Genomic DNA, 18,086 nt, shown 5'->3' with positions numbered 1-18,086 from the left:
TTCTTTGTTAAAATATGGAACAATTGCAGTAGAAATCCTCAAAGGAACACCTGAAAAAATCCTTGCATTATTTCCTGATGAACACCCTGAAGGGATTCCTTGAAGAAGTTCTTGAAGGAATGCTTTTAAAAATCTATGGACAATTTCCGAGAGCAATTGTAGACAATATTTCTAAAATAAATAAATGATAAATTCTTGGAGGAGTCTTTGAAGAAAACCTTGAATGATTTTTTAAAGGAAATCTTGAAAAAAAGAAGGCAATAAAGAAATTCTTACCGGAATTACTTATGCAGACATTTCAGAAGTTCCCAATGGAATCTTTGGATAAATTTCCGAAACAATCCTTGAAATGTTGAAAAAGTTCTGGAAGGAATCCTAAAAGATTAACTGATTGAATCACTGAAGAAATTTCTGTAAAATTTGTTTATAAAATTCAAAGTGAACTGTAAATGCGATCTCTAAAGCAGTCCATGGAGGAATTTTCTGAAAAATTCCTGAGCAGTTTTTTTTTTTGAGAAATTCCTCAAGTATTTCTTGCAAAAATACCACCAGAAGAAATTTTTGTAGAAATTTGTTTGAAGAATAATATAAGGAATGCTGGATTGAGTATTTGGTTTAATTCTTGATATGATTCGTGCAGGAATTCCTGAAGGAGTTTCAAAAGAAATCTTTGGGAAAATTTCTTTAGGAACCCTTGTAGGAATTCATGAAGAAATCCTTGAAGACGTTTCTGAAGAAATAAATGCAGGAATTACTGAATGATTTCTTGGAGCAATCCCTGCAGAAATCTCTGGAAAAATGAACGAATCCCTGAAGGAATACATGGAGCAATAGATAAAGTAATTTTTTAAAGAATTTCTGAAGGAATTTATGAAGGAATTATTGTAGTAATTCCTGAGGTGATTCTTGAAGGAGTTCCTGAAAAAGAAAAAAAAACATGCCGAACCAATCCTCTAAAGCCATCTTTGGAAAAACTCCTGGAAGAATACACGAGCATATTTTGAAATGATTTCTTGGAGGAGTTTCTGAAAGCTCCCGGGGGAGAGTTCCAGAAGGAATCATTGTAGATATTCCTAAATAAATTTTTGTTGTTTTTTTTTTACTGAATCCATTGAAAATCGTTGAAGAAATTCCTAAAAGAATAGCCCAAGGTTCTCTTAAAGGAATCCTTGGAGAAATTTCTGTTGGAAATTTTGGTGAAACATTTGGATGAATTTTCCGAGGAATATCTGAGGGAATCCTTCGAAGAATTCTCTTAAGGTTTTCTAGAGAAATTCCCCCAGGAATCGTGTGATGAATTCGTGATGGATTTCATGCCGGAATTTCTGTTAGAATCATTGAAGGAATTCCGGATTCAATCTTTGGAAGACTTCTTTTCCATAATTGGAGAAATAACCGAAGGTATCCTTGGAACTCTTAAAGAAATCAAAATTTCAAGCAAACTAAATTTTTGGAGAAAATTCTGCACAAATCTTTGAAAAAGTTTCAGTGGGATTAATTGAAAAAAAAAATCATGAAGGAATCCTTGGAGCAATTGGATTACGGAGCAATTTCAGGTCGGGGCCGTATCAGGGGGTTTCAAGAACTCCCTTAGATCAAAAGACATTTCAAAAGGCGTTTCAAAACATACTGTGATGAGGTTTCTGAAAATCCTCTGAAACTTCCTGAACAGGCTCCGAAATCCCCCTAAAAACCACATGAAGCCCATGTAACCCACCTGAGACCCATGTAACACACCTGAAACCACCAAAAACGCCTTCGTAACGCCGTTGAAACCTGATGAAAATGCTGAAATGCCCGCTATATCCCATTCGGACCTCGTGTAACGCACCTGAGACGCTCCGAGACCCCCAAAAACTCCTCCGTAACGCCTCTGAATCCAACCGAAAATGCTCTGAAACCTTCTAAAATGCTCCCAATATCCCCCTAAAGCCCCCTCGGACTCCATGTCACGCACCTGGGACCCACCGAACTCCCCAAAAAGCACTCCGTAACGCCTCTGAACCCCGCCATGAATGCTCTGAAACTTCCTGAAATACCTCCAAAATGTCCCTTAAACCCCCTCGGACCCCATGTAATGCATCTGAGCCCTTTCGAAACCCCCGTAAACGCCAACGTAACGCCTCTGAATCCCACCAAAAACGCTCTGAAACTTCCTGAAATGCCTCCATCCCCCTAAAGCCCCGTCGGACCTTATATAATGCACCTGAGACTTTCCGAAACCCCTAAGGGGCTGTTCATAAACCACGTGAACCAAAATTTGGCCATCTCAGACCCCCCCTCCCCCCCCTTCGTAGACTTCTGCCCATACAAAAATTTTGAAATTTGTATGGAGCGTAGACTTTCGCCAGACCCCCCCTCCCCCCAAAAACTCTAGCCACAAAATCATCAAGTTATTAATAGAATACGGTCGATAAATCAGCATATGATATGAAAAGTTTGGCTCAAAAAGAAAAGTGTTCTATCCTATAAGATCGAAAAAGCTAATAGGAAGAACACGCCGCGATATAGACATACCTCTATGAACGGAGTGCGAATTCCGAAAAAAGCTACCGATCGATAGAATTTGTGATGAAAACAGAACAATACATTAGGAAGTCGGGTGCCTGAAACTTTTGCCAGTCTTGGTAAGGTGGTATGAACTACCAACCAAGCCGATCTGTTTAAAAGCGCAGGTCGCACGGCAGAAGTTTCACGCATTCGATGTATTCGTTCAATACATGGCCTACTTGCCTAATTTCACCTTCTATAAAATTTTCACACTTGTTCGCTACCTAGCGAATTCTATCATATCTATCATTTCATTATCCACTTTGATCTCTACTCCCTTATACTTATGAGTAGAAAGAGACCGATATAGCCACAAAATCATCAAGTTATTAATAGAATACGGTCGATAAATCAGCATATGACAAAAACTCTACGTGGTTAATAAACGGCCCCTAATAACGCCTCTGAAACCAGAGTAAAATAATCTGAGACTTCCTGATATGCGTCCGGAACCCCCTGAGACCCACTCGGACACCATGTAACGCACGTCGAAAATCCGTCAGTTATAACTTTGCTATTGTTTTCTGATTGGGATTGCAATCAAATTTCCTTATCTCCCTTCTGAGCTATCCCTTAACCCTTCTTTGGCATTAGGGCCATTTTTGACCCAAACCGTACACTACGTCAGCGAGCTGCTGTCAACGTGATGCAAAAAGAAGGTTGAACATCGTTCAACAAAGGTTCGACTGTAAAACCCGTTGGCAATTGTGCACTTTCACCACCCAATTTAAGAGACCCGCATCGAAATTTACCCACCGTAAAACTGCAGGGAAAGGCCATCAAATCCCGGCCAGCCGCGCGCTCGCTACTCGTGTAGAAATTTGTCGTCCGCCAAAATAAAACAATCCTTTAGCGCCAGGCCAGAGAGACACCGTTATTTTTCATACCGCAGCCCTTCCGTCCACATCGCAGCAACCGATTCGGTCGTCGGTGACACTTTTCATCCAACGCCGCAGCCGCCACCGCCAACTTTGATGTTGATGTTATTTGTTCGACTTCGGATTTTGGTTGACTCCTCTCTTGACCAGTGCACGATGATCACTGTCCGTTCACCGTGAAGCGCTGTGGTCGCATCCCTTTTCGGATGGTTTGGTGACACCGTCGGTCAGTTAGCTTGTGGGTGTGTGTACATATTCAGCATCATCGTGGAGTGTCAACACACGGGGGGACCAGACCGGGAGATTATCTTTTGCGGTAGACCAGCGCGCACAGTTCTGCTGAGTGCGCGATCTCTTCGTCTCGCGCGGCCTGCTATGATGTGAGGAGAGTCGTTGGCTATCGGCGTCGATGTCGTCGTCGTCGTCGCCGTCGGTCGTAGTCGTTGACTCTGCTGATTCTGGTTCACGAGCAATCTCGTATATCTCTGTCTGAGGGTGGTGTCGTTCTTCTCGCCTTCCCGCAGTAGGAGGAACGCTCTAGAAGTACGGTCCGGGTGCTACGATCGAGAGGTATTGATCCGCGCGCGCGGTCGATGGTTTTTGGTCCGCGAGTGACGAATTCTTGTATAACTGCAATCTGGTGTGTGCTCCTCCAAACGGCACGAGAGTGGCAGTGGCAGTAGGCTGTGAAATTGATTTTTGCTGCGGCTGGCCAAAACGGAAGAAGCGCGCCGTCCGCGATCGAAGACGGAAAATTCGCAAGGGCAGTCGCGCCACTCTTGAGCCAGCGATTTGTCAATTTTTCACTTTTCCGCGCTGTCACGGAGACAGAGCGAGAGAGAGAGAGAGAGGGGGAGCGAGTGTGTGTGAAAAATCGAGCGACCAAGTAGCATTCGAGCAGAAAAAAAGTGTCGATCACCAAAAATATACGTGTGACGTCGTTGGACTGAAGGCGATTACGAGGACGACCATCAACGCGATTACGACGAAGACGACGACGTCGGTTCCGGAGCGGTGACGACGGGCGAGAGGGGGGAAGAGCGGGAGAACGAGCAAACGCGCGCGCGAGTGCCTGAAGTGGAAATGTAAGGAGCCGATCGATCCGTGTAAAGTTCAGAGGGAATATAGCAGCAATTATTACCGTTTGGTGATCCCCACAAAGTAGGCGCTTTGAAATCCAACACCCGATTTGTTTGCTGTTGACGGTACCGCCTGCTGCGACCGGGATCGGCCGACCCGAGCAGGTGGGAATCATTGAGAGGGAGGTGGCAGCCGAATTTTTCCTTGGTCAGTGGATCGTATTCGAGTCAAGATCAAGTGTGTGGTTTCGCAGCAATCGTAGTAGCCGTTGTTGTTGGCCGTTGTGGTCTGAGGCGGAGGAAGCGTGAAGAAGAAACGTTGAATGAAGAATAGGCAGATTACGACGACGATTCAGGGAGGTGGACACGTCTAAAGGAACATGGGGTTGATATGGGAGTGTTCGAATGACCCGCGCCAGGCGAGCGTAAAGGATTAGCGGGGGAAGGGGTAGCGTGTCGCTATACTGTCTCTAGGCCAGAAGTATGCGTTGAGTTTATTTTTACAGCCTAGACCAGGGATTTTCGGAAGTTTTGCTTCACGAAGCACTTATCTGTAGTTTTCACTACTACAAAACAATAATTTTACACATAAGAAATCTTTTAAAATCTTGGGTGGTTTTGAAGAAAGCCCTGTTTGAGCACTTAACGCTAATATAGTGCTTATTAACTGTTGGTATGCAACTAATCGCATAAGCATTATTATTGCAATTATAGGGTTTCTATCTAAGGAAGTGTTGATGAAGAGCTTGTTCGCCTTTGTATTGCTGACTTACCCCATGAAAGCACTTTTAGTGCTGTTTAATGGCTTATTTTAATACTTATGGCTACTTGGCTTGTTCGTAAGTTCATCAAACAGTAAATTGTCCAGTATTTGTAACTGTGGAATTTGCTCAGAGGATGATTATGTAAATTGTCGATTTGTATCGGCTCGATAAAAAAAAAAAGTTGCTGATGCGGGGTCGGGCACCGAACTCATGACCATCCGCTTACATATCATATCGTGATGGAGACCACGAGACCGCGCAACATCCTTGTGGCAAAACTTTGTGGTGCATTAAATGCACCATGGTGCACGATCTGAAAACCCCTGGCCTAGGTTATTTTACTTTTTTACGGCCGACGCACACACAATAGCCACGGTGTACTCAATGAGATTTATTTTCTGAAAAGCTAGTAACTTTTGTTTGCTGTAATCGATTGAACTGGCGAATTCTTTCTTCAACTTCACCAGGAAATCTTCCGTTTACACCTCGTAAAATTGTTTCTTCGTTTTTTCTTTGTATCGCTGGTTTAAGTACCGCTTAAGCGAACCCACGCCGAATTGCCCGATCGCCGGCGTTTTTTACTCCTGAACGAAAAAGTACGATCAATCGGTAATTCACGTAGTTGATCTTGATCGGCTACCGTCCTTCCCCCTTCCAAACGCGATCAATCTCTACTATTTCCTTTTGTCTGCAACGTGCAAATTGGGCTAAATTACAGGTCTCAGCAGGAATGAGGGCATCATCGACGCAAGAACAACATCGCCGGTTCAAGTACAAGCGCAGCTCGATGTAAACAAGCCATAATTTGAAGTTTGTTGTATCTGCCAGAAGTGACGTGTGCGCCCGTGTTCTTTCCTACACCCCCAATCAAAGTAGACAAAGCAGCAGCAGCAGCCATGGTAATGGTCTCGTTGTTGTCTGATGTGTGTAGTAGCGTCGCCGCATGCTGCTGTGGGTAATGGCAGAAGCTGAGATGGCGCCGATGATCGCAGCAACCGCTGCCATTGCAGTTGAACGCGCGGAGGATCCTCGGCCCAGTGGGTCGCCATTGTCCCGCCTACTGCGGCGGTGGGTGTGATAAGGCAGTCAGTGCATCAGTGCGACGGCTGAAAGTTTTTCCTCGAGTGTCGTTCACGTGTGAAAACAACGATTTCATCAGGAAAAAAAGTGAAAAATCGAAAATAAAAATCCCACACAATAGCAAGTGCGAAACGGTGCAAAAATAGTGTCGCCTCTGGGCGAGCAATAATAGCGGAAGAGAGCAAATCGGTGGAAAATAGCTCCCGTTTGTGTGTTGTAATTCCCGGCTTGGGCGGCTTTCGAAGTGATTCAAAGTGCCTCGGAAAAGGGAGAAAAACCAAAGAAGAAAGTGTCAGTTTTATTGTGCATTGTCGTCGTGTCGGTTTGTGTCCCCACCGGAGGATGATGCCCAGGGGGAGAAATTACACCCCCGATCATATCAAAGTAGAGTAGAGTAGTTGAAGTATACATAGAGAGGAAGAGCGACGAGCGAGAAGAATTTAATTGAAAACGTAAGCGGCTTGCACTCGATGGATTATCCAAATGGCTTACATTTCGACGCAACAGGGTGTTGTTTCGCAGGGATTAAGGTGAGACAAGAGGGGGTGCTTGTTGTCGTTTGTGTTTGGTGTGTTTGTTTGACTTGTTGAATTGACTAATCAGCTTACGGGTGATACTAACGATAGTGGTGGGGATTGTTCGTTTAATCCTGGTCTTCATTCTATTTTATAAAACAAATAAACAGTAGCTGTATCTATAATGCTCAGAATTTGGTAAACTGTTGCAGTTCCTCATTAAAAGGTCCATCGACAAAGCGATACAACCAGAAAATGTATGTATGAATGAATGTATCTAGAAGGCGTACAATACAAAACAGTTTTGTTAGTATTGCCAAGTATGTTTTCGTGTTACTAAGAATTAAGTCGATAATTTATTATACCTAACTGTCACGTCTGTTTTCGGTGACATTTTGGGGATAGAACTAGAAAAACTGGATGTGTTAGTGGAATGATCAATCACTTGAAAATCGAGGTGAATACTGTAATTTCAACTATGTGTTATAAACACCATAAAAAAACCAATATAAAAGCATCTTGGTTTTATGATAGTTCTCAATACCAATTGAAAGCAAAGCAAAAATCATCATATTGTTACTTGGAACATCTCACTGTAGTGTGTGATGTCCTCAGAGTGATAGGAAACATATTTGATGCTTTGCGATTGGTAGGTATGGCTATCACCCTTCCTTTCTAGCTGGGCTCAAATAACTGATTCGGTTCGGCAATTGAAAGCACTGGAGTTAACCCTCAAAGCCCCAGGACAAACTATTTATTTTTAACCGGCTGATACTCAGGAATTATGAAATATAAAAATAAACGGTTTTCACTATGATCGATGGGAAGAGTTGTACTTCATGCAAGGGTAATTGTCAAACCGGAAGTCCATGCTTGAACCCGTTTTTGCACCGGAAATAAGTGTTCCCTGGTTCAATGTTTCGGCGATTCGTCTATGAATCTCGCATTTTAAAATGATTCTGAACTCTTTAACAACTTGAAATGGTAGGCCAACGCACCAAGAACACAATGCTGAGGTTGTTTTCTAGCATGAGTAGCATGTGAAGCTTGGTCCCAGATGTGTACTTCCTGTAGGACTCGGGGTACACTGCTCCCTAAGATCCATAATCAGTTTGGACCTGAAAAGATTACTTTAGAAGTTTAGTGTCTATGAAGAATTTGTTCGGTATACCAGAGTCCTTCATTGAAAAGTATCACTCATGTGATTAATCCATCTAGAATCCAAACACGGGTCATACTTTAAGCCAACGAATAATTACAAGACCATTGCATACTTTTAGGCGTTTATCGGTTTCTGTCCTAATTTACAAAATTGACTCCACTTTGTACAAACACGTTTCGGTAAGAAATTAAAGGCCAGATTTGGATTCCAATTCAATAGATTTTCCGAGAATAAACAGCTATTTATTGAAAAAGTAGCCAATAGGCAGTTGTAGAACATAACGCCACAACATTGCATCAGGGAACACCTATTTCCGGTGCAAAATCAGGTTCAAGCATGGACTTCCGGTTTGACAACTACCCTTGCAAGAAGTACAACTCTTCCCATGGATCATAGTGAAAACCACTTATTTTTATATTTTATAGTTCCTGAGTATCAGCCGATTAAAAATAAAAAGTTTGTTCTGGGGTTTTGAGGGTTAACAACATAAATGACCACGCGTCTCCATCATACCGAATGATTCCGCCAATTGAGTTTTAACGAATTAATTATCCAACTCGCGAATAATCTCACAAGACAAAATAAATTTCCCTGAGTTTTCCAGGTTTTTCCAGGGAAAAATTGAAAGTTTATAATTCAAAGAATAGCTTAAACTTTATAAAATGTATGCATTTATCCTCAGAGATTAAGTAAATATTTTAAGAGAAAATGCTCACGATTTATTATCCAACAAATTACATGAAATCGCTGAATTATTCAAGGATTTTTATTGTGCAACTGCTTTGAAAATAAAACGAGAATCGGATAAGGATTTTTCAGAGTTCTTTTAGATTAATTGCAAGAAATTGCTCCAAGCACTCAAAAAAAAAAAAGAGAAAAAACCTGCAGAAGTCCAATAAGTATCCCACAATATTATAAAGGCTTCAAATTTTCTTCACAATTTTGAAAATGAATTTGCGAAATTTTTGCAGCAGTTGTTCTGGGGATTTCTTCCAGCGAGTTTTTCGACATAACTCTTGGATTTTCTCGCGGGATTCTGCCCGTAGTTCCGCCCGGGATTTCTTTTAGAGATTTTTAGAGTCCCTTCTTGAATTTTCCTACCTTCTTACTTCCAGAACTGATTTTTTTCAAGATGTCCCAGTTTTCTCAAATTTCTTACAAGGAATTTCGTAAGTTGTTCCAGGAGACATTCCGAAGAAAAGCTCCTAGAAAAATCCCTGCAAGATCTCTGGGAGCAACTACTAGGGCGAAAAATGTTTGCATTCAAGTTCAACATTGCATCAGAATCTCAAAGGCTCATGTCTCAAGAAGCAATCTTCTAATAATAGTGTAATTTTTATTTCGCTCTTGCTCACTTGTGATGAGTTAAAAATAACAAGATCCGGTGCTCTGGTTTAGTTGCTTGTGAGATTTGTGCGCCTTACATCGTAAGTAGATGAAAAAGTTGACCATGCAGAAACTCCGAGAGAAATCTTTGGTGAAACTTCAATGGAAAACCCGTAAGAACCTTAAGCAAATATCCCAGCTGAAACTCCAGTAGAAATATTGGGAGAAGCACTAGGAAAAAGCGGGAAACTCCTTAATTAATCCCAAGAATAACTCCCATAGTAACCGTGGGAGAAACCCCGGAAAGAAATCCCTAGAGGAGTACCAGAAGAAATTGCGAAAAAAAGCTACAGGAGAAATTCTGACAGAAACTCCACGACAACATCTGCGATGCTTGAAGAAACTCTTGTGGGAGATCTCAGGATAGATCCTGGTAGAAATCCCAAGAAAATGTCTGAGCAAAACGCAGGAGAAATCCTCAGAGGAACTCGAGCATCCATACCGGGAAACCTCTGAAAGAAATTCAGTGGGATCTGCGTAAAAAAACTAAAGTAAAAATCGGTCGCAATTCAGGTATCCTGGAAGTTTTACCACGAAGAATCCCGGAAAGAATTGTTCGAATCACGGAAAAGTGCTGGTAGGAATCTGGAAGAATCTCGGGTGCTCTAACGCTTCTGGCCGGAATTTAGTCCTTCTATGGTACTTTTGTGTTTGTCCTTTTTGAGTTGCTGGGCCAGGAGTTTCCATCGCACTCCTGGCTAGATCTAGGAGCCCTTTTCTTGTTCTTCTAGCACGGTTATTACTTATTCATTCAGCATTACTGTACTGAGCAGATTTAAAAGTAGTAAAGTTTGATACCTTCTATTCAAACGACCCAATGTTTTATTGTCTTTTCGGTAGCAACCCTGAGTGTTTAAGATATTCCCTGAATATTCGAGAATTTTCCCTGTTAAATGAAATTCTCCGAGAATTCCTGGTTTTCCAGGTTTTTTTCCAGGTAGTAGGTGTGGACTGCTATCCTAAGCAAAGTACATCCATTTTCATCATACAGAGGCGCTATTTAGCGCTATTTGATAGTTTCATATTGAATATACATAGCTAGATCCTGTGCGTATCTGATCGTGTCTCAAATCAATTCAATCGGTTCAAAATTGACTGAGTTATAGCAGCAAGTGCCCAAAATAGGTGCTCCTGCCGAAATGGTCCCAGACCCTACCTCCAGCATGCTTAAGCACAAGCAGATGGAGGTGATTATTGCGATACACAAACGTGAGAGTGTTTTCAGGAGCCTTACAGTCATTCCAAGGGCGTTTCAAGGCATTTGAAAGTTTCAGGGGGTTACAGAAACGTTCAGGGGGTTTTTGGAGCCTTTTAGGGGCTCTTCATGAACCACGTAGACCAAAATTTGGGCATCTAAGACCCCCCTCCACCTCGTAGACTTTTGTACATACAAAAAAAAAAATGAAATTTGTATTGAGCGTAGACTTTGGCCAGACACCCCCCGGATTCAGAACCACATAAAATTGATTATGATGATTTCAGTGGGATTAAGTATGTATCACGAGCGTTTCGTAGGTCAGGGTCGTTTCAGGGGGCTTAAAGAACACTGTTAGCACAGCTGCGTACCACCCTTCGACAGCGCAACCAGAGCGCAGCATGCGATCCACACAGGACGAGACAACCCCGGTTGATGGACGAACCGTGCGCTCAGCATATCTGTGAGTGAGTATGTTGGGTCAGAGAGAGTGGGAAGGTAAATAAAAACATAAGCAAGATAACTGTGAAGAGCAACAAAATGGGTTTGTAGAAAACAGAAAAGCTTAAGGAAGAAAGTTAGAGTTCAAGCTAGGGAAAAGTTGAAATTGGTTTTCTAGTTGAAGTTAGTGCGATTTTAGATCGTGAAAATAGTGAGAATAGTTGTCGATGTGCTGAATATTTTTGTGGTAGTTTTTTGTGATTTCTCGAGGTGAGAAAAACTAAGCAAATTCGTTTGTTATTTTATTTTCAAAAGTTCGATAATCCGCAGGATCCTATCGGACTGAAATTGCGCCAGAAGCCGCCATACCTGTAAAGGAAAATTAAAGAAAAACCATTAAGGCCGTTACAAATATTTATTTCGCATTTTGTCCCACCACCCTTCGGGGGGGGGGGATAAAAATAATAAAGCATTTAATCTGAAAAATATTAAAAACTCATCGGATTTATTAAAGAATTTTTAGTAAAACCCGAAATTTTGATAAATATTTTTCGTCTGCCCCCTCAAAATGCAAAATCCAGCCAAAAATTTTTGAAGGGGGGGGGGAGACAAAAAGTGAAAAATAAATTTGTATCAGCCTAAATGTAAGTAATTAGGAATAAGCTTGAAAAGAGGTTATTATTAACTAAATGTTTGTATTGTATTTCAATTTCGTTGAATAAAGTTTCAAGCTGTCACACTACAAACCAAGTGCTGCTGTGAAAATTAGGTTTGATTAGGGTGGTCCGATTTCGAACAAACACTCTTAAATCCAAGGGGATTCAGTGGCATTTCAAATGGATTGGCATTTGAAACGTAACGCGTCTGAAACCCGCTGAAAATCCTTCGAAACTTCCAGAAATGTCTCTGAAATCACCCTAAAAACCCTCGGACCCCATGAAACGCACCTGTCATGTCTCTTAGATCCGCTAAAAATCCTCTGAAGCTCCCCCTGAAATCTCAATGGGGTTCGGGGGTGGGGTTAAGAGGGGTGGTCTACCGACGAAACGACTGATAACGCCACTGAAACCCACCGAAAATCCTCTAAAACATCTAAAATGCCTCGGAAATTCTCATAAAACCCACGGATCCCATGTAAACCCTCCGAAACCCGCAAAAATGTCTGAATTGCGCCCTTGTGACCCCATGGAGCCCCTAAAACTCTTTGAAACCCCCAGAGACGCCATGGAGAGCCTCTCAAACGCCCCTAAGACCTTCCAGTGAACCTTGAAACGCCCCTGAGACCCGTGGTTCTCACTGAATCTTCCTGAAATAACCCTGGAACGCCTCTGAGACCCGCTGGAACTTCACTGGAACAGCTTGATGCCCCATGAAGCGCCCCTTGGAACCCCCTTCAGCTCCCTGGCTTTGTTCTAGTTTGGACGTTTTGCCAAGAAGCAGAAGAGATCCTTCCAAAATTGGTTCAATGTTCCTTCAGAAATTTCTTTTTTGGGAAGTTTTTTGGGATTGCAGTTCAGCAATTTCTCCTAGGATTTTAGCGAGATTTCTACAGAAGTTTCACTTGGATTTCTTTTGGGTTTTTTGTTATTTCTTCCTGAATTCAATCTGATATTTCGTCCCGGAATTACTGCCAGAATTTGTTCCGAAATGTGCCAGTTTACCTCAGAATTTCTTTCGAAGTTCTTCGTGAATTCCTCCAATATGTCTTTCCGAAGTTTCTGGTATGATTTCACCTGAATGATTTCATATGATTTCATATGAGTTAAGTTTCTCTGAGAATTTCTTACAACGAAGTTCATAGATTATCTCAGGAGCTATTCCGAAACAAAAAAAAAAACTCCTGAAAAATCCCAGTAAAATAATGAAAACACCTAGAGACCCGTTACAATTTTCGGTACAAATTTTGTGAAGAACTCTCAGGAGGATCATTGCAAGAAATCCTGGATAAAACCTTGGAAAACCTCTGAAAGAAATTGCAAAAAGAACTCCATGAGAAATATCAGCAAAAGTCCACACAGATACTGCCAAAATAACAAAAAATACACGTCATGTACGTTTCATTTTACTCATGTAAATTTCCAGCTATGACGGTTTATACGGTATTTCATTTGAATTTGTATTATATATCATGTAATCTTTGAGTTTTGCTGAATTACATGATATAGGGGAACTTACGTATTCTCAGCAATTCCATTTTCTTCGTCATGGGTTTTAAACTCAAAGTTGGCGTCACATCTTTCCAAATCCAGCTGAATTATACAGCCAAGTTTCGATCAATCTGACCAACAAACTACCTCCCCCTCCCCCTGACGAAGAGAAAAAACTGCCAATAATAGCCTTCGTCACCCTATCATGGATTGTACATGCTATTATGATATGTCATATTAACCAGGCCTGTGCACAGTGAAGGCGCCAAGGGAGGGGTTTTCCAGGGTAGGAGTTACAGAAGTTCACACGTTTCTTGTCATCTGTGCTGCAGAATTCCCAAAACATGAACTCGGGAGAATACCCCGAGAAAATCTTAAATGAAAAACCATGATAAATTCTGGAAAAAAAACTTTGAGAGACATACCTACTGGATCCGAATGGAATCTTCTAAGAAATGTCCTTGGACAAACTCCAAGAGAAATCTCGGTTGAAACTTCAGGAGATATTCCTACAAGAAGTTATGAAGAAATTACAAAAGAAACTTTGGAAGAAATCCCGCGAGGGACTGCCGGAGCGAGCAATACAAGGAAAACTTGGAGGATCTCTTGTAAAAATCCCAGGAATAACTCCTGTGCAAACTGAGAGAGAATCCCAAGTAAGATCTCCTGGCAAAATACGTTATAGAAGGAATCGTGGAAGGAATCACACAAAAATTTCTTTGAGTAATTCGCAGGAATAACTCCAGGAAAATTCACGAAGAGTTCTGGTAGCAATATCGAGAAAATCTCTTAAAAGAATTCTGCAGAATACCTGTGGAAAACTTCAGGAGGAATCAACCGTTATGAAGGAATTCTTGAAGATTCCAAGAGACAAATCCAGGAAAGAGTTGTTCGAGTTGTGGTAAAATACCGGTAGGAATTTGGAAGAATCTCCGGGAGAAATTGAAGATAAATGAGTAAGGAAAAAGCCACGTAAAATATGGAAAGAATGTTTTAAGAAGTTCTTGAAAGCATTCCAGAAAATATTTCCAAAATAGTTCTAGAAAGGAACTTTTATGGAATTTCTGCATGCGCATGGAAATTATGGCATCTTGTTGTTGTTGTACTGTACTGTTTCTTAAAATATCGTCCAGGTTAATTTTTAACGAATTTTTAACGATATGTAAAATCAGTCTTTCAGTGATATCCACACACCATCGCAGTCAGTACAGTTCTAATAAGAAGACGAAAGCGTTGGTAACTCAGAAGCGCACAAGCTGATTTTGATCACAATCGGCAATTCGTCTACTTTTGATGAGCAAATTGGCATGTTGAGGGATAAACAAAATTCTTCCAAGATTTTGTTCCAAAATTCCTCCCGATGTTCTTCCTGTGATTTATCCAGGAGTTTTTTCTGGGATTATTCAGGGAACTGTTTCTTTCAAAAGTTGCTCCATCCAGGATTTCTTCAGCCACTCGTTCAGGAATTTCTCCAGAGATTCCTTCCGAAGTTTTTTCAAGAATTCCATCAAAGATTCTTTCGGATGTTCCAGGATTTCTCAAGAAATCCGTTCTGAGTTTCCTTCAAGAATTTTCTCCGATATTCTTCTAAGATTTCGTTCTGAGATTCTTCCAGGTTTTTCTGTTTCCAAGATTTCCACCAGAATTTATTCTGGGATTCCCCCAAAAGTTCCTCCTGAGATTCCTTCAGAAGTTTTGGGATTCCTCCACGAGTTTCAGGATACCTCTAGGAATGCCTTCCGGTAAAGACACTCTTGAATAAGTCGCAAAAGGAACTTTTGGAGAAATCAGAAAAAAGGAAGGAGAACTCCTTGAGGAGTCCCAACAGGAATTCCTAGAGGAATATGAGAAGGAACTCATTTAGAAATTGTACATGGAAGTCCTGGTCAATCTTAGAAAAAAAAAATCGGCAGGAATCCCAGAAGGAACTCTGGGAGATGTCTTAAAACAAACATCTGGATGAATTCCAGAAAGAGCTTCTAAAGAAATCTCTAAAGGAGGAATCCTAGAAAAAAAAGACATCTTCGAAGGAACACGAGGTGTTCCAGAAGAACTCCAAGAGGAATCTAACAAGGTACTCCAGAAGGAATTATCAAATTGGGGAATTCTGAAAAACTTCCAGAGAATGGATTTTTTTCTTGAGGATTCAAAAATTCCTTCCGGGAGTTTCCCAAGAATTTGATCCAAAACATCTCCAGGAGTTTTTTCTGCAATTTCTCCTGAAATTCTTTGTAAGATTCATCCAAAAAATTCCCTTTGGGATCCTCCCAGATATTCCTTCAGTGATTTCTCCAGGAGTTCTTTCAAGCATTCCTCCGAGAATTTCTTCCTGGAGTACTTTAGGTGTTACTTCTGAGATTAGGCCCTGCTGGGGTTCCGTAAAGAATTCCTTCAGGAATTTCTCCTTTCGAGATTCTGAGGATCTGAACAAGTGGAGTTTTTATCGAGGGTTATTAACAGAGCTCTGGGATTCCTCGGGATTTTTTTCAAAGATCAATCAAGAGTTCCTTTTTAAGATTCATCCAGGAGTTTCTTCTAGAATTTCTCAGGGAGTTCCTACTGGGATTCTTTATTTTGAAGATTTCTTCTCCTGAGATTTCTCCAAGAGCTCTTCCCCAGATTCCATCAGGAGCTTTTCTTAAGATTCCAGAAGTTCTGTCTTAAATTCACCCAGAAGTTTCTACAGTGATTCAATAAGGAATTCCTTCTGAGATTGATCCAGGAGCTTCCTCTGAGATTCCCCCAGGAGTTCTTTTTGAGATTCCTTACTAGATTCTTCTAGGTGTATCTTTTGTGGTTCCTCTAGAAGTTCCTTTTAGATTTCTTTTGAATTCTTCAGGAAATCTGTCCGGGATTGCTCGAGGAACTTCTTCCGAGATTTCTCCAATAACTTCTGATGTTCAGAAGTTCAATATAGAACTCTACTATGAGTTTATTATGCAATTTTTGCAGGGTTTTCTTCGAAGAATTGCAGATTTGCGTGGTAATCTCAGCAGAATTCCGCTTACCGTAAACTGAATCGCAAATTTTATCATGCAAAAGTTCTAACTGCAAATTTATCCAGTTCCGAAATGATAGCCAGTATTCCCTTCGAAACGCCGCAGAATTACATTGAAGGCTCAGAATTTAGATTTACTAGAGAATCAAAGCACTTTTCCAAGCATATACTGTAGCGCACATTGATATTTTTTTTTCTCCATGGATATTCATTCCAATCTAGTTTTCCAAATGAGAATTGCACAATTACCACCTAGGAACTTCAAATTTGCTCTAAGATGCATATCTGTTTACATCGAGCCCTGATGAAGATTCCAACCACTGCATCGAAACGTTGACAATGATCTATAATAATCAACGCTTTTCTGTTTCACAAAATACATAAAGTGCATAGAGTATGTACAATCATTTTAGATGAGTGTCTTAAAATCGAATTAATTACTATGATAACTGAAAAGTATCTGTAGTTAGTCACGTATACAAACGTAGATAGTTACACGTACTGTTATAACTTTTTTATGAGAAAGAAGTGCGATTTTCATAAACCTAAAGATTTCCCCATATTATAAATATGCTCAGTTTGGTTTACGTTTATTTCAGCCCTTTTTCATACACTCCGGCAGCTTCAATAATGCTTAAATAACACATATTTCACGTTAATGGCCTTCCATAAAAATCCGCGTGTGGTTTCGCAAGTTTTTCCGCCTTCGCTTTCAAAATTACGCTTGTTTTCCACCGTTTTTTGGCTTTCTTCGTCGGTTGACAATCGAGTTTAATGGTCTGTTCTTTCTCTTCTTCGTCCCCCGCCCCCGACCTCATCTCACCGAAACGCAGATCGATAATACCCCAACAACAACAACAGCAATCAGATTCAAACAACGACAGGTAAATATCATCACCAAACAACAAACCAGCAACAACATCATCAACAGAGTATTATTAACAGCGGTGAACGAAAATGAAAATGAAAAAAACTCTGAACAAAGTATGTCGTGCGTTCGGGGAAGGTATCTCCAGCTGGTGCCATCGCATCGCGATGAACAACACCACGGAACATCATCGCATCGTAGCAAGCCGGCAGGCTAATGAGGATTGCGATAGGAGCAGCGCGTCGCACATGTGCTCGCGATTTTTTTCGTTGTTCCATTCCATTTTTTTTTGCTCGAGGGAAAAAGCTTTTGCTGAAAATTAAGTCACTTGCACGATTCTTTCGGCACTTGACTCAGCCAGCAGTGAGCGAGCGATGATGGGGCGTTGCTTGCTGTTGTTGCTGTTTTTGGTGAGTGGGAAGTAAATAGCAACCGAGTGCCGCAAAGACCGGCTCAGCGAACAATAATGGATGGCGCTAGGGGTACATTGTGTTCGAATGACGGAGAAAAACAGTAGGTACCTACCTAAGTCTGCTCTGAAAGGAATTCGTGCGTGGAATGTTCATTTCTTTGCAAGGGTAGGCGAAATAGCTGGGTTAATTCCTAGTAAAAAGTAACATTGCTCTGTTGTTTGGGTTGAGCGGGGTGAAGAAGAAAATTAATGAGTTTCCAGTTTGTGAGGTCTTCCTTTCTTCTTTCAAGTCTCGTCGATGGGAAAAAGTAGAGGTTTATATTTATATAGCTACAAAAGAACAATACGGAATTTATCTTCGAATTTTTTGCAGTATGAAGCGTCTCCATCGAAATTTTCTTCCAGTGAGGATGAATTACCTTTTATGGTGTTATTGTCATACAGGTGAAGGTTAATTAACATAACACCTGAGAGAAGGTGAATATTGACCTTATATGTAGCCAAAAGTTATCAAAAATAAACTTTGAAAAAGTTATAATAAACTAGTGAATAATCAATTCTACACTAGCTTAAAAAGACTATGGATAAATGAAAGTTGGTCATAGTAGGCT

The 18,086-nt window shown here is 41.0% G+C and overlaps 1 long non-coding RNA gene across 1 annotated transcript; it reads left to right on the top strand.

Moving 5' to 3' along the window:
- Positions 1 to 3,165: 3,165 nt before the first annotated feature.
- LOC134284474 (uncharacterized) lies at positions 3,166 to 17,786 on the top strand. The gene is made up of 3 exons (XR_009995794.1): positions 3,166 to 4,672; positions 5,990 to 6,881; positions 17,029 to 17,786. It is a non-coding gene; the product is annotated as an uncharacterized LOC134284474 (long non-coding RNA).
- Positions 17,787 to 18,086: the final 300 nt, after the last annotated feature.

The sequence above is a fragment of the Aedes albopictus genome, chromosome 1 (assembly GCF_035046485.1).
Source record: "Aedes albopictus strain Foshan chromosome 1, AalbF5, whole genome shotgun sequence".
In the NCBI taxonomy this organism is placed as follows: Eukaryota; Metazoa; Arthropoda; class Insecta; order Diptera; family Culicidae; genus Aedes; species Aedes albopictus.
This window is presented reverse-complemented; position numbering and strand designations above follow the sequence as displayed.